Source organism: Xiphias gladius, chromosome 7 (genome assembly GCF_016859285.1).
Source record: "Xiphias gladius isolate SHS-SW01 ecotype Sanya breed wild chromosome 7, ASM1685928v1, whole genome shotgun sequence".
NCBI lineage: Eukaryota > Metazoa > Chordata > Actinopteri > Istiophoriformes > Xiphiidae > Xiphias > Xiphias gladius.
Genome location: NC_053406.1, coordinates 15,051,902 through 15,069,197, shown reverse-complemented (window position 1 = coordinate 15,069,197; position 17,296 = coordinate 15,051,902). Strand labels below are relative to the sequence as shown.

Below are 17,296 nucleotides of genomic sequence, written 5' to 3'. Positions count from 1 at the left end.
TGCTAATTGGCTTGTCTGAACTCTGACATGCTGTGTGTTGCTGTCTGATGTCTAGAGACAGATTGCCTTTGAATTATACAAAATCATAAACTAGATCAAAATCAATTATAAATAAGAAAACAAATGTATATTCACGGTTTTTATCTGTGATGGCTTTACTGCCACGCTTTGTTGCATTTACTAAATTCCATACTTTTTTGTTTTATTCTATTTGTAGAAAACTGTTTATATTATTAATAACATCTATATTATCTACTGTACAGTATACTAACTACAGATTTTAAAAACAACTGTCAGCTTTCTCTCCCTTCATCAAGCACATGCTTTTCACTAGTGTGTTCTGGTGTGCTCCCCACCATAATTGGATTTGGTCCACAGAGAAGCCGCCTTTTTAACTGCTTGAATTTGATCAGTATGACTATTAAAAGACATCCCATTACCACCCCATTCTCTGTAATGTCCTCTGGTTCAGTACAGCCCATCTTTCTAATGAGACATAAGTCTGTTATAGTGGTAGACAGACCAGGACTCCCTGCTATTAAAAATTTCTGGTGGCATTGACTGGCAGGCAGACTGCTTTGAAAAACTGACTGTGATAATACCACTGTATGAATATTAAAGACCCCATAAAGTGAAGGTTTTTGAGTTTTTAACTGATACATACAGTATAGTCATACAATACTCTTAAGGAGTTGATACTTGCCCAAATTATTCCCCACACTGTCTCAAACTTAATCTCTATTTTGTGATATGCTACTTTATTGTACTTGTGTATGAGTAGGGCAATAATCTGGATGACCAGAATACTTTGAAGTTCAGCCAAATTGCCATGTTTGTTGCGGACAGTAAGATTATAAAATCTGCTCTCATCATATTGAAATAATTGTTGTCCTTTCCTCCTTTAACACTTGCTTAAGCAGCAATTTCCATCAGGTCTTTGCCAGTACTGTTACCAGTGCTGTAGTCTCAATTCCGTTGAGTCTTTGGTTAACATCTAGTAATTCAGTACTGCTGCAGTAGTATTGAATTATTACAGTGCCAGGGGAAAATATGCAGTGCGTTACCACATGTGACAGCTTCATAGAAACATTTGCACAGGACTTTTGACATGCCAGTTGAGTGTCCAATGAAATACTACATACATATATAACGCGTGGTGACTCTCCTCCCAGCCACTCTAGGTGGACTTGATAAGGCTATGCAGCTCTATCCCTGTACTTATTCTTTCATTCTAATCCACGTTTTGTTAAAGACTGAATTCAGCCTTTTTCAATGGTATTTTGATCTTAGCTATAGGAGTCCTGTCGTGAAAGTTTTTACCACGGTCGTGTACATCTCCAACTCATGTTTTCTTAAAATTCTAACTTTTCAGAGCCACCTAAAGTGTCCAGAATTTAGCTTTGTTAAATGTGTTTGAGATTGTAAAATGGTTTGAAGTGTTCCTTCTGTGACATTACTTAGCAGGAAATGCATAGTTTGATGTGCTGTGACACGTTTCCCAGCTTAACTTCAAGAAGAACTTGATTTCTGAGTTCAAAAATTAGCCACAGAGGTTCTTCTTTCACCTCCAGTTAAAGAATAGGTGGAGAAAATACCAAATGTTTGAGTCTTTCAAAGTGAAGAGAGCGTGTAGTGATGCTGGCAATGTTGTTAAAAATCTGACAATTATATCCACTCCAGCATATGTTAAAGATCCTAGTGTTTGTTTTGTAGATCTCCAGCTTTTATACAAAAAGAGAGTTGTTGGAGTTGCCCCCAAAATTTATAATCTTATTATTAGATGCAATTTTGTGTCCAACCCCAGTGCAGGATGATGCAAGAAAAATATTCAGTCAGTTTATAGGAAGAGATGAGGCATTTTGATATAAAAATACACACAAAAAATTTTTTGGACACAATTGTCATGACAACAGAAAACAGATTAATGCACCCATGGAAAAAACCTGGTTCCTTGGGAGTACTTTGAGCCGCTTATCTCATTCTGTGTTATATACAATGCATTATTAACTATTTTTAGGTTGTCCAACAATTCATGGGATAATCAAGCACCATGGCTCTCATTTGTGGTCATCAGGACCCTGCTGCTGGTTTTTTTTATTCTAGTCATCAAATCAAAAGCCCAGAATGCACAGCTGGAAAACTAGAAAACCAGTATTCCTAGCAGCTTGGTTTCTGAGGATCAGGATTAACACCGATGGTCTTAACTCCGGGGATGACCACACTCTATCAAAACCCAAGAGTGTGCAGATTTTTGTTCCAACCAAACACTACGCCAGCTGATTTCACTGATTAGGTCGCCGATCTCAGGTTGAGGTGTGAAAATCAGCAGAGTCAGAGTGTTTGCTGTCGAGCAGAGAAGGTCACATTGCTGTTGACATGATTACTCTGAAGGGGATGATCACCTGACCTTTGCCAGCATGGCCTTATATTAGTATTGGGGTGCTGTAACTACCAATGGAGTACTATTATGATAAATTACCCACAGTAACTGTATTTAACGTACAGGAGATCCTGTAATACAGCACGTAAACACAATTATCTACGAAAACCACTGCGTTACTAAGGAAGATAACTTGCCCTAGAAAAGCAAAGCATTTTTTTTAAAATCAGATATTAATCATATAGTCTTTTCATTTATTGCCTTATGAAATATTTTAGTTAAAGATCAGTTACCTTTAGCAAAATATAGTTAGTTGTTTCCAGTGAAATTCTTACTTTACCAATCAAGGACATCTCAGATTCTGCCAAGATGAGGAACATAGACACTCAGACATCCCAGTGCTTGCCCCCCAAAAAACTTCCACATGAGGCTTTTTAGGAGCTTAGCAGAAAAATTAGGAGCTTTATGAGCAAAACAGATATGCATTTTTGTAACAAGTCCACTTTATAAATTAACCGTAGATGTTTTTCTTCACTGGATATGACCAAAGTTGGTCTGTTATTAGATGATGCACAGTAGCAAATAACAACTAAGTGTGTAACCTTGTGTCCAAATCTCTAATTCAAATGTTTAATGGAATCTACAATACTTGGTGTCGTTGTATCAATAATTTATCACTTGTGATAAATAAATTGTAATAAGAGTCGTTTGATTATCTACTGTAATATACGGAATATTTGTCACATCCCCAACTAATATCAACAGTTGACCTCTGTCTCTGATACTCGGTCTATAAAAGATGAAAGCAGGTCTCCCCGAAGATCAGTTTGTGTGTGTGTGTGTGTGTGTGTGTGTGTGTGTGTGTGTGTGTGTGTGTGTGTGTGTGTGTGTGTGTGTGTGTGTGTGTGTGTGTGTGTGTGTGTGTGTGTGTCTACGACTGTCACTGTGCACACATGACTCTAACCACTAATCCCTCACTGTGAACATAAGGCCACAGATGCTGGCGCTCTGGCAGCTGGTTGCCTTGGACACTGGCAGCAATATTGCGGCTGACAGACCCCACAAGGCGATCAGCACTTCACTTACCCATCCCCATCAATCACTCCCCGGGTTCCAGTGCTGCTGCTACTTCCATTGGGGCGACAGAGGAGTGGGACGGAGACCATCTGGGTTTCACGCTAATATTGACTAATAGAAAAACAGCTACTGCAGAGGGGTTGACTGTGCGCATTGTTGGTAGTTTTCTTTTTTTTTCTATCGTATGCAGTGTGGCAAGCAAACCTTTGGGTCAGGATTTTGAGGAAGGGCGGATTAATATTGACTACTGAGAAACATTAACTGGCATTTTGGACAAGGGGCTCCTGCTTCTTTACAGGTGCTTATCTGCTGGCTGTTGCAGCCAACCAGAGCAGGTGGAGCAGCCAATGAAGTTTTCTTGTTGCTGCTCTGCTTCCTGTGAATCTCAAGAAATCCGATTCTTATTGGAAAAGTGGTGACTTAGACTTACTTAAATAATACAGTCAAGGACATTACATTCGCCATTCACATTTGCACAACGCTCCATTTACATTACCCATTTTTCGCGGTTATTTTCATACAAAGCCTTCAACATAAGTCATTTTTCCATTGAGTAACTAAATTGAGTAAATGTCAGTGATAAAATTTTCATGTTCCAAATAGTCTGAATTCAGTTTTTATCCCACTGCTCTCAGCCACCTTCAGTTCAAATGCTCTTACTTGCCTGTTCTAAACCCGAAAACCTTCCCTCTACCATAAAGGATGAAAGGTGCAATATCCCTCTTAAAGTGGGGAAACATATTCCTCTATGATTCAAACATGTGTCAGAAGTAGCCATGAATATTAATGTCCAGTCTGATGTCCAGGGGTTGCTTTAGGCTTGCTAAACCATCTGATTGTAGAAGTGCAGAGAGATTACAGTACTGCATTTGGGTTGGGTGGTGCTCAGGTTGTATTTAGAGGTGAACCTGAGGTCTGCTGGGCAAACAAAGAGCACGCTGATTGAGGTTGGGGGTCACTGATATAGCTCAAACCCTGAAGATAGGTAATAATGAGAGATTTGTGTTTTCAAACACACACAGACGCATACACAAAGAAACTCACAAATGTAATTCTGACTCACTCACTAAACTCACTTTTATACAACCGCCCAGAAACTGCTTTAAATAATCTGAAAATTGATTGCAACTTGAGTGTCATTTAGGTGCAGATGTTAAAGTACACCGATTATTTTGCTTTTAAGGCTCTCTGTGTTTCTCTCTCTCCCTCACTCTGTCGACAGACAAGTCCCCATCTAATTTTCTGCCTCTTTCTCTCCTGTCTCATGCGATACAGTGTTTTGCTGAATTGTGAGCACTGGTGTTGAGGTAATGCTGAAAAACTCATTCACACTTAGTAAAAATGAATCTGTTCCTTTCCTTTCTGAGTCTGAGTTAAATTCCAAGATAGTTTGGAGTCAAACATATTTCTCGAGATTACTTTATTAGTAGTCAAATGAACTCTGTAGGATCTCTCCGCATTGCCAGACAGGAGCAATTGTTCCACAGACAAAGTGAACAGAAAAAGCTGAGGCACAGTTGATTGCTCGTGAATGGATGTTGAACAAATTTGAAAACCTCTGCCCATGCTGTTGGAGAGAGAGATTTCGCAGGTCCAGTGCTTCATTTGTGTCATCATTATGAAGCTTCCGAAGAAACTCTTTCACCGAATAGCTGACATAGATCTGAGTGAGAGTTCATTCATTTGTCCATTCACATGTTTAGATACTCATCCTGCTGTGTCATGTTCACTCTGTGTAAGGCTGTCCAAATTGATATAAATGGATGAGTTGTCCGGCAGCTCAGTGCTGCACATGGTGTGGAATTGCTTTTTGTGACATGATAAGCAGGCTACCCAACCCAGCAAATCCTCTCTTGACAGAAATGGTTTCTACCAAAGCTATGCTCACTTTAGACTCCCTGCCAGATGCTGCACCACAGTTGGCCATAGCAAACCCAGCCAACCACATCACACCAGTTTGTGTACAGCCAATTTTCTGCTCAGTTTTGCTCTCACATATGTGGACACCAGTATCATCCAAATATTGTACCTACACTGTATTACACAGAGATTAGTGGTTTATTTTTACATTAATGACCATACTTTGCTCTCATTTAGATAGCTATTTACATTGTAGGAAAACCCTGCCTGATTAGATTGAGTGAACTAATTTGTACCAGCGTCAAGATAGCAAGAATATAATAAACATAATGGTCAGAGTTTTTAAAATAAAACCTTTATTCATAATTGTTGATGCAGTAATATCTAATTTCCATGGTAATTTATTGTGATGAAAATGATGAAATAATAAATGACACGTCATTGGATAAATCCTTTGATTTTAGATAAGTTGATAGTAAGTTAGTTATAAATTTCATACACTGTTACACATCATTGCATATTATATTTTGTTTCATTTAATTGTAGCAATGATTGTGTTTAATCAAAGTTTTATCATCTTTAGAGATTTACAGCAACCTTGTTTTATCGGAGGCAATGCAGTCTCCAACAAACTGTGTTTAAAATAAACAGAATTACCCTTTAACACTGCCTGGTTCTCTGTCTACATGTATGAATCAAACAGCTGGTTGGATGAGCAGGACAACATTGTTTCTGTCTCAACCTGTGTAATGCTTAAGCAAAGTTCATTCTTGACCCTAACCCAAGGCCATTAGCTTTTTCTAGAGCTTTTAATCACATTTCAGAGTCTTCACCAGTACATATAGTTTGCTCAGTTCTCAGGACCTTACCTAAGAATGGGACTTAAGTCAGGTGCGTCCTTTCCCTGACAACTGAACAACCATGAAATGTGGTGATGTGGTTGAAATCTCAGGTAAAAGCTAGAATGTGGACGTTGAATCTTGATAGTTTTTGTGTAGTCTATTCATTTTGAAAAACAGAATAATGAGCACCATTTTCTCACCTTTTTTGATCATTAACAAATATTAGAAAGTATTTTAATATGACATCATCATAACATCAACACATAAGGCCCCTTTTTTAACTGCACAAGCGCAACAATGCAGAGGAGTAGGTCCTTGGTGCAACGACTATGTGGGCATCTTTGTGTACACGTGCTATTTTGGTTCATGTAGGCGCAGCAGCGCAAATTGCAAACAGGCTGGGTGAAGGTGAATATAGATCAGGGGGTGTGGTGGTTAATAAATTCCCTCTTAGCCAGTCACATCACTGGTCTCACTGCTCTGAAACAGCGGTGCTAATCACAGTAACGCATGATAACAACAGCTCAACAAATGAGAAGAGGCTTCTCCAGGAAATCATATTGTTGGTTTGATGGTGCAGATTGTCACGACCTGAACACACGGCACCTAAAATCTGTAGCCAGAGGTAGATGGTGTAGGATTTTATTTAACTTGTAAAATGATGATAGAAATAAAAAATTTTAAAATGTTAATGGAACCGTTTATATGACCCCATCAATCCGAAGCTTTTCCAGTTTTATTTCTACTCTATCTCATGTCATAAATGGTCACATCATACCATAAAATGTAAACATCATCATTTGCAGTGCAATTGTGTTCAAGAATAAAACATGAAATGCTACTTTTTTCTAAACAGAAAGTTTTAAAGGAGTTAGTGGCACACAGGACTGATTAGCCGCTGTAATCCAACATCTCCCATTTAAACAACAAAATACCAAGTCATAACGGACCAGTCTTTTGTGTGTAGTGCTGAGTGGGGTTATTTTTGGTAGAAGCCTGTGCTTTAAACACAATAAATGTTCATTTTTATTCCTCCTCCTAATTTTAATGCCTAACTCCTCTACTGGTTGGAGAGTGATTTGTTAAAATGATTTATTTATATTTTAACCATATTTCTGTTATTGCTGTGTATTTTCTCCGTGTATTTAGTTCGCTCTTGTTGATAAAATCACCAAAGTGGCAGCAGAATGATGTTGCGACAAAAACAGTCACGGTCCTCAACGCAAAGTCTAGGACACATTCTCCTCCAAAATCTCGCTTTGCACTGCCTCATTTGAATTAACCTCCTATCTGTTTGCTTCAAAATACCACACAGATGCAAAAAGCAAATTTCAAGGTCAGGAAAATACCGGTCAGAGCTCTGAAAATAGGGCCCTTTACTTTTTTCATTGCCACAGTGTGTAACTACACCACATAGCTAGTTAGCTTGTATCATCAGATCCTGCAACTTAAATTTTTCCAGTTGCGACAAAGCAAGTTGGCACAGTATGTCACCAAAGCAAATAACTTTCTCAGTAGATTACATGGTCAAATTCTTGTAGTGATTAGATTTGGTTAGTTGGGTATTGATGGGGGAGTTGAGAGTTCTTCCTACACTTAAACAAGCCCTGCCAGGCACCAACTAGAAGGTCCTGTTGCCTGATTGTTTTTATTTTGCACTGCTGAAAATGCAACCCAGCCTATTTTTATTTAAACAAACAGAGGACAATCTTGACAGAGATTCAATGAACAACCTTCGTTCTCCTTTCAATATTATGAACACCTCTCTCCTATGCTGCTTTCTCCTCTTACTCATTGCCCCATTTCTCCTTTATTTTTCATCTTTCCTTTCACCCTACCATAGTTTTAACCAGTTTTCACCTCTCTGCCTTTGTTGCTCCTCTAATATCTGCTATTACTACCCTTATACAAGCCTCAGCGCTCATCAATCTCTTGTCCCGATTCTCAACCTTTTTCTTTTTCTCTCTAGTCTCCTCTTGTTCCTGCCATCTCCCTTCTACCTCAGACATTATCTAGAGATGACTACCAGGTCACGATTCAACAGTCTTAACAAAACTAATAGAAAGACAGGGAAATAGCATTCAAACGCCAGCTCCCTCTCTGCCCGCCTTTCCTTTATCAACCACCATCAGTCTCATACTGACTCTATGTCTAAGTGCATAGTGGTATTAGTTCTGCTGTGTTGGTCTTGTTCTGCCCGGGGGGTCAGCTTGTGGTTCAGCTCTCCACTGTAATTGGGCTTTAAAATTACTATATGTAAAGTCAAACGCTCTCCAGCCAAAAGCAACTTTGTTTTGGCAGCAAGTGACACATTATTGGTCTCAACCAGGATTCAGATCTGATTAAGCTGAACTGATATGCAATTTTCTCAGTGCAGTATTACCAGCTGGAAGAAGAGCCACATCAATGTGATGTAGGTAATATTAATTTGAAAAGTTAAGCTGCAGCCTGCTTATTCATCACAGCGCAGGAACAGTAAGGTGCCTTTTGAATCTCAATAAGATTTCTGCATTTCTTACACACTTACAGCTTAGTATTCCTTTAGATTCCTCAGGAAAAAAAGTGCAGAAAAGCGTAATGCAAGGGATCTTTTTACTATATGCAATACAATATCATGTCATTCCACAGCTGAATTCAATTCACGTTCCAACACTCAAGTTTTCCTCCATTTAATTTGTTTTAGGCTCTCAACTCAACATTCCATATCATCATTAGGATTCATTAGGATTTAAAGAAAGAAACTATCAAATTTATCCCCTAGAGTTTCTACGTAGCACATCAAGAATTGAAGTAAGAGAAGTCCTACAAAGACTCTATCTGTCAAGATTCAATTGCAATTTCAGTTTCGTGTATTTGTTTCCATCTGTTTGTGTCAGTGTGTTGGAAAGTCTTTGGAATTAAATCTTAGACTCAGGAGTGAAAGAAAAAACGGTTTAAAGGCAGGTGCTCAACTGAAGAAGGCTCAGAAGTGGCACTGCATCATCCCTCACACATTTATTTCCCTTTTTGGACTTCTAAAGAGCTTTACTGTTTGCCTCAAACTATAGTTTATAAACTTCTATTGCTGTCATATTAGCTGATAACAGCACAGGCAGGGAGGACACAAATGCTGACGCACACGCAGACAGATTCAGAGATGGAACTTTAAAGGGTAAAATAAGGTTCACAACCAGACGGGTTGACAAGCAGGAAGGGAGGCAGGTATGCAGGTAGGTAAACAGGCAGGTAAACAGGCAGGCACTCGCGAACAGACAGCAGGTTACAAAACGCAGGTAGCAGGCACATAGGAGAACACAAAGGAAAATAAACAGACCAACTAACACCAGCTGGGGAAAAGGCCTGGGGTAAGTACTAGGGGGTAGATTAGGGAATTTAGGAACAGGTGTTGAAGTGGGCAGGGAAGGTCAGGTGACTGAAGATAAGAAAACAGGTGAGCAGGTGGATATGGAGACTGGAAAAAAGGGCATCTAGTGAGCAAATGGAGAATGGCAGGTCTGGGGAGATGAAGGGACAAAAATGGCCTGGAAGACATAAGCAGGGGCTGAAGACAGGGGCAGAGGGGAACTGAGGATTGTGACAAGTGCCACATAATGACAGGTCAGTAGCTATTCTATAGCTGTTCCCTTTAGTGTCATTTCAGTATTCTCTATAGTGTCAGTGTAACAGATACTTGATTATGTTAATTTAACTAGCGCACCATCTAAAAATTTTACGTATGGGGTGCCTTGATTGTATCCGGGATGGTAAACTGAAATGTGTTCATAGCATGCATACCCAGCACTTTGCATTCATTGTTACTTTTGCCAGTTAAAAGAGGTGTCGTAGATCTGTATTTGGAATCCACCACGTTATCTGCCACTTGCTGATTTGTTAGCAGGTGCTCAGCATTAATTCAATACAAGCTAAGAGGATCAAGTTAGCCTCGCCGTTACTGTACATGTTTTAGATGGTTTTTGTATTGCATACTATTGGATGCAATTTACATAGCTAGAGTCCTTTACTATAAAGTACACTCAGTTGCCACTTTATTATGTAGACCTAGCTAAGACTAATGCAGTCTAATACAGCAGTCTCGCAGCAAATCTCACTTTCATGAGGGGTGTAGTTTGAGATGCTGTTGAACTGTATTGCATTATACAGAGAGTTGTTTCTGTTATTTAACCTGCCCTCATTCATACAAATGGGGTGGACAAAATAATGAAGAACACCTGTCAGTATAATGCTACTGTTCATGTACCAAATAAACTGGCAAGTAAGTGTATGTTTTGTTGTTTGCTTTCTGCTTTGTTAACGTGTACATTTTGTTTTCAGAATCTATATACAGTTTAAATAACGTTTATATTACTTCTATACATGACCTAATATCGGATTTTTCAGGCTGAGTACAATATTGATATTAAAGTTAAATTCCAACAACATAGTAGATGATCTATGTTTTTTTACATAAACAATCACTTTGCTGTTTACTTACCATTCTGGAAGAAACATTGTGAGTTCAGCATCAAAATTCACTCCTTCACTCGCCAACAGCTGTCTCCAGTGGTGGAAAGCAATGCCAATGTTTTGTTTTCTTTTTCTAAAACCCTTTTTTTCTTCTACAAATGTTAGCATTTGAAACCAGCTAGCCAAGGCATGGCCAGCCCGTCTCATCACTTTCCAATAGCGAGTCAATGTAGCGTCCAGTCTGCCCTGAAGATGTAGCACTGCTCAGAGGGCGTAATTTAACGTCTTGTCTTGTAAACGCAATAGTGGCAGAAGCTCTTGGCAAGCGACCATCACCACCACCTGCTCCCAACAAAAAAACACGTTTGCCGGCAGCAAGAACTTACATACAGTATAGCCCTTTAAATCCATTTTTTGCTTTGTTGTTGATATGTACTGCGTCGGACATTTTTACAATTACAAAACTTACTTGCCTTAAACATATCTTTGATATTTCTGTGCTGCATTCACTTGTTATTTACCTGCAGGCGTATACACATATGCCAATATTTTTGTGACAAGCTAATATTGTCCAGTTTATCGGTTGGGCTGTAATTATTGTATACATTTAAAGAACACATATAAGGTTAAAAATTAACCTCAGGGACTGTGATACAGTAAATGGCAACATTTGTTTAAAAATAGGCATGATCTTTTTACAGTATATAATAGAAACTTATGTACACTATATTAAGGAAAACATTTTTACCTACAAGTGCTTTGTCTCAGGTTACAGTAAGCACAGTATCAGACATAACATGGCAAAAAATGGTTTGTAATGAGTTAGTAATTTAGTTGAAATGATGAATAATACATAATGATGCCATAATTAATTTATGTAAGGTTTGTGTGTGCTTGTGCGTACAACTGCACAAATCTGTAATTACATCTGTTCAAAGAATGTAGATGTTAAGTTGGGTGTCACTCTGTACAGGATTCCTCTGTTTAGTCTGCTTGCAAACAAAACACATGTGCTTCTTCTGTCTCTGCCTGATCATAATTAGAGGAGCACAGCTGTCGTTTGCACCTCTGCTGACCCTTTTCTCACAACACTATTGATCTGTGTTGTCAAGGCCACACCAGCAGAACTGCCATGTGCATATCCAAATCCACTATCTTGTCATCAGGAAGCAGTCTCTTGATTTGATCACTGAGATGAAAACGAGGGAAAACAGAGTGACTCCCAAGTGAACAGCAAGCAAAATGGATTTCACTTTAACTGACTTGTCATCAAGGCTACGAAATGGGACTCTTGCTTCTTATTACAATGGTCTTAGTCAGCTGTGTCAAGTAGTAGAGTTATTGGCCTGTGTGGAAGGAGCCACTACTCAGCCCACCTGATATTGCTCAGCTGCCGATCACTGCCATTTTCTCTCTGTGAGCTGTAACTTACCAAAAGCATTTGAGTCTTTTGTCTCACTATCAACATGTTTTTGTGTTGTACTCAAGGGCCGGGGTCTCAAAGATTTGTTGGCCATCTGTTTGCCAATTTTGTTGTGTCAAGTTGAGCTCTGCTTTGTTTGGTGGTGTAAGTCAAACATTTGGCTACATTCCCAGAACTGGATTAAGCCCATTGTTTTATGAAAAAAAAAAAAAAAAATGTCCAATCAAAGCTACCTATAGAAAATTTTGGATTCAACAATACAAACATGTTTGTCCATGCTTGATGAACACAGATAGACTTGCAATGGACATTTAAAACCATATTTACTGGTACATGTTACTTCATTTAATGAGGTAGGAGGATTGAGAAAGCTCCCCAATTCTTTTTTTTATCCTCACTGCTTACACTAATACCAACACAGCTTGTAGGGTAGGAGAGTTTAAAAGCATTTCTTTCTTTTTTCACAAAGATATTTGCGATGAAATAGGGCAGTGGAGTGAGGAACAGGCCTCTCTAGAGGAAAGGAACTTTTTCTCTCTGAACTGGCTGATCAATGAGATAGAGATCTCGTGGTCAATGTTCCACTCTCCTAAAAGGCACCATGGGATCCGCAGTCCACTTCATCTTTATCACTGGTCTGCTTTGGCTCTGACTGCAGGGACCTGATGCAGGCTCATTACTACCACAAATAGAGATCTTGCTGCGTGGGCTGAGCCTGGAATTAGCTGGCAGTCAGGGATGGAGATTGTCAGTACAGCGGAGTTGACACTTGGACTCTCCTAACTCTGCTGTTTCATCTTCCTTTTCTCTCCCACAATATTTTTATTTGCATTTTCTGAATGCCAACAGCTGGTCTCCCAAATCCCCCATGAACCTTTTGGTTCGAAAGGGGATCAGGTAGCCATAATAGACCACCCCCTGCCCATTTCCATCTCCTGCCACCCTGCAGCGCCATCCTTCCCAACTCCACTCGGGCGTTCCAGCCTTGGCATCACACTTGCTGACTGATAGACAATGTCTCCAACAGCATCTGTTCTCTAATGCTTAGTGGATAACATAATTCTCTGGCTTGCTACATCGAGCCAGACTTCATACTTTCCTGTTGTGTTCTGCTGTTGGTCAGTTTTCTACAACTGATGATCTCCAAACTGATGAGCTATGTCCAGTTTTTGACGGTAAGCAAACTGTTCTCCGTCTGGCTTCAGTGAACCTTGTATTCAGCTCACTGAGACCAAGTGGCTTCTGTCCAATTGGCTGCATTGTTAAGTGTTTTCAGGGACAGTTCATCCTTTCTGCCAAGCAGGTGTTGTGTGCTAATTGATATCCCGGTCAATGTGTGGTAATGTAAATGAGTCACTTCAAACATTACTGATGAACATCTCTACTGTTATCTTTTGTACAACTGTGCCTGACACGTTCCAAGACCCATAAAAGGGAAGTGATACTTTATTAAACAGAGTTTTGTTCTGCTTCCCTTCTGAGTCCAAGCCAGCAGATGTAGATGCTCATTATGTGTCAGCTCTCCATATGGCGCTCCTGCACATCCACCTCCTTTTCACCCCCCCTCACTCAGACCCCTCCCGGCAGGCTACTGTTCGGTTCACAGCGGATAGGTAACAGAACGACTTAGGCACTTGTTAGCTCAACAACCGAGGCAACCCAGAGCTTGTTGTACTGGACTAAAGGGAAATTAGATTTCACCTTCACTCCAGCTCAGAGCAACAGTTTCCTCACTAATGCCTGGTCAGATTTGAAACTACCCGTCTGGATTGTAACCTTGAATTTTCTATTAAAGAGAGGTTATCAGAAGCTCTTGGTAAGCTTTATACAAAGCAATGAAAAACCCTTGGCTGTTTCCAACAAACATCCAACAACACATCACTGGCTTGGCAGTTTGAAAATGTGCTGGTTCATTTTATTCCCTGTTTTAATAGCTAATCTAAGCAGATCAGAGTGCAATCACAGTGTAATTAAGGCAAGTATATTACAAGCACATTGTAATTAGGTTGAGGTATTTTTGCTGCCAAACAAGGGTGCCTCCTTTTCCCCACTTCTCACTGTGTGTGCAAGAGTGTAAATGTGTCTGCGTGTGTTTCTTGTGCAAAGCCTGTGTCCTGTGAGAGCTTCCTCATTAAACGCCTGTCAAACCTCTGTCTGCGGACCTGCCAGCCGTTCTGTCACACTGTAGGAAACACACACACACACACACACGTACACATATATACGGACAAGCACACACATCCAAGCAGAGTGCGTGGACTCTGTTTCATCCACACACACTGCTTGGGCTTTACGAGAAGGTACAACTCTGAACCTTGTTTGACATCTTTTGGTTTGTCATTGCTGGGGCTAGGTATCGTTTGAAATCTTCTAAGTCTAGTGCTGATTTTCTTCCCGGGCTTCAACCAGCCAATGAGTATTTTTCGCCACACATTTTTTTGTAATTAACAAATAACTTTCTATTAGAATCTTGTCTTGTCTAAGCAACTGTACATTTGCCTAAAACAATTACCGTCCAGAATGTTACAAGCTTTTTATTTAAATTAGGAAAATGTCATATGAACAAAATATCTAATCAAAGAATAAGTAAACAAGAATCCATTCATTTGAATGGGACAATGTTTTGACACAGCAGTTTATTCACAGCAAAAAACACAAGGTCATCAGGCAAAAAAGCTGAAGCTGGCTCAATTTTGCCAGAACATGTAAGTGCATATTCCTGATAGATAACTTACTTACATAAATGCCTGATTTCTACTGTTTACCTCATGATAGTAGGGATAAAAGATGATTAACTGATTGCTGCCTTGATAACTTTACAGCTGTGCAGTGTTTTGGTGTCTGATAATCTTTCAAACTCTATTATCTATTACTCAAACTGGCATTTCATTGACTAACTGGTACTTAAAAGAGCCAATGCTGCCACTTGCATTTTTTAATCACAGGGCTGTCTTTGATCTGAACACCCACTAAGAATCTGATCAGGTATAATGCCATGAGTAGTTTTTATTTATCAATAACTTAATAAAGAGTGCAGTAAACAGAAAAAAACCTAGATCAAATCAATATTTAATAAGATCACCTTTTGCCTCAAAACCAGCATCATTTCTCCTAGTTCCAAGTGTATTGGAGAACTCACCACAGTTCTCTTGTGGATTCAGGGTATCTCAGTGTCCTCCGTCTGTTCTTGTAATCCCAGACTGTCTCCATGATGTTGCGATCAGGGCTCTCTTGAGGCCAGACCATCTGTTGCGGGAACTCCTTGTTCCTCTTGTCACTGAAGATAGTTCTTTATGACTCTGGCTGTATGTTTGGGCTCATTGTCATGCTGCAGAGTTATTCTGGGACTGAAGAGACACCTCCCTGATAGTACTAAATGATGGACAAGAGCGTAAGCATCGAAACAGCCTAAAATGTTTTCACAGTGCTGTATTTCCATTGGCATCCAGAAAGTTTTGAAGTCCAATACTCAGCTCTAGTCATTACATAATGAATACAACATAAACAACTTTTATGACTCCCTGTTCTTTTAGTTAATAAGTATTGCATCTTCTAAATAATAAATGAGAGCCACAATACTCTGCTGTAACTTGGAATGTATTTCTAGCCCACAGAGACTAAACAACAACAAAACTAAATGCTGATGTTGTTATTGAATCCCGTGAGACTGTATGTCTTGAGAAATGAACCAATAAAGAGAAGAACATGAGACAAATTACCTTTGACAACAGTCAAAAATTTCACACCGCTAAATTCAAAGACACAATTTAATGAGTGCTGATTACAACCCCTTCCCCATTTCACACTGTGTTTATATCTATTATGTGTGTATGTATGTATATGTCCTTTTCCTGTCATGTAGACTGTTTTCCCCTGCCTCAGCCTTTGTTTTTCACTTCATTGCTCTCTTCTTCTGTCAGGCAGACTGTCAGTTTCTCTCTATCCCTTTCTCCATTCTCTCCCTTTTTCTGTCTCACTTACACTCTGTCTCCCTCTCCTCACTCACATGTCATTCCCCTGACACACACCTTTCTTTCTCCAATGCAATCACCACGGTATTAAGTTCTTTTTACAGTGAAGCTACCAGATTATTAAAAGTGGAGTGGTTACCTTGGGCTTCATTGTTTGCCTGAGATTTTCTTCTCTTCACAATTTTGTAATGTAATTAGTTTCACACCCACAACAATAGTCCCGCAGCCCTGAGCAGATGCTTCTAAAAAGACACTTCCATCTAATTTTGAGATAAAGGTTTCTTACTAGTGTCTACAAGTTGTTTACATTGCTTCTAATAGGTTTCTGTGCCCTAGCCAAGTAGATTCATATTGGCAAACCTTACTGGAATTTAACTGCGTTTGTTGTTGTGGGTTTGGTTTTTTCGCCCCCTTCTGTCTGAGGAAAAGGTTGCCTGCTCTCCCTAACCTTTTTTTTTTTTTATGTTCGAAAATTTAGATAACTTACTGAACTGTCTCCCAACATGTTAATGCACATCTTTGTTACTATACATCCCGCTTTCAGAATGTTAAATAGTTATTTGAAATTTAGTGGGATGCATATTGTTTAAAAAAAAAAGGATAATATGAGGGGAAGGGCTTTAAGTAATGCTTTTTTATTTGTTGAAGTCTAATGCTTTCTGAAACTGCGAGCTAATTTTATCTATCCTCTAAATAAAGAATTACAAAAAACAAGTGTTTGTGGAGACAAGGTTGACAAGAGTGCTGGGCCTGAATCAAAAACAGTTGAGTTGCATGACATAAAACCAAAAGAATTGGTTAAAAAAAAACAAACTTAAAATAGTCCATAGAGCTGAAAACGAAGCACAGAGTCTGGGTTCGACCCTGTGAGCGCCTCCTTACATTATACAATGTCATTTGATTTATCATTAAAATGAAAATATTGATTAGTGCAGCTTTAATTATGACCATAAACCTAAACAAAGAATGGCATTGTCCGTTACAATAAAACAACAAGGAATAGGATGTGCCAGTTTGGCACTAAATTGACTCAGTGTAGTTCCTTCCTGTAGAGCTAAACTGAAAGTGATGTAGCTGTTAGGTCTTTGAAGCTGTGCCCTGCAAAAATACATGTAGGAGAGATTTTTCTGTTTTTATTTTGGGGATTGATTGACCAGCAGAGTGACTGATACTAGCTGTTGGTTGCAGATAAGAAGTCTGGCAAGTGACTCGATGTGGCTGACAACTTGGTGTTAGTAATGTGGAGATTGATTTTCTTTGCTTGGAGTGTACCCTGTTTTAACTCTAGGCTTGATTCAAA

The 17,296-nt window shown here is 39.3% G+C and overlaps 1 protein-coding gene across 1 annotated transcript in view; it reads left to right on the top strand.

The window, feature by feature from the left end:
• The window catches only part of grik4 (glutamate receptor, ionotropic, kainate 4), a 140,905-nt gene that overhangs the window by 39,576 nt on the left and 84,033 nt on the right, over positions 1-17,296 (top strand). The window lies entirely within an intron of this gene.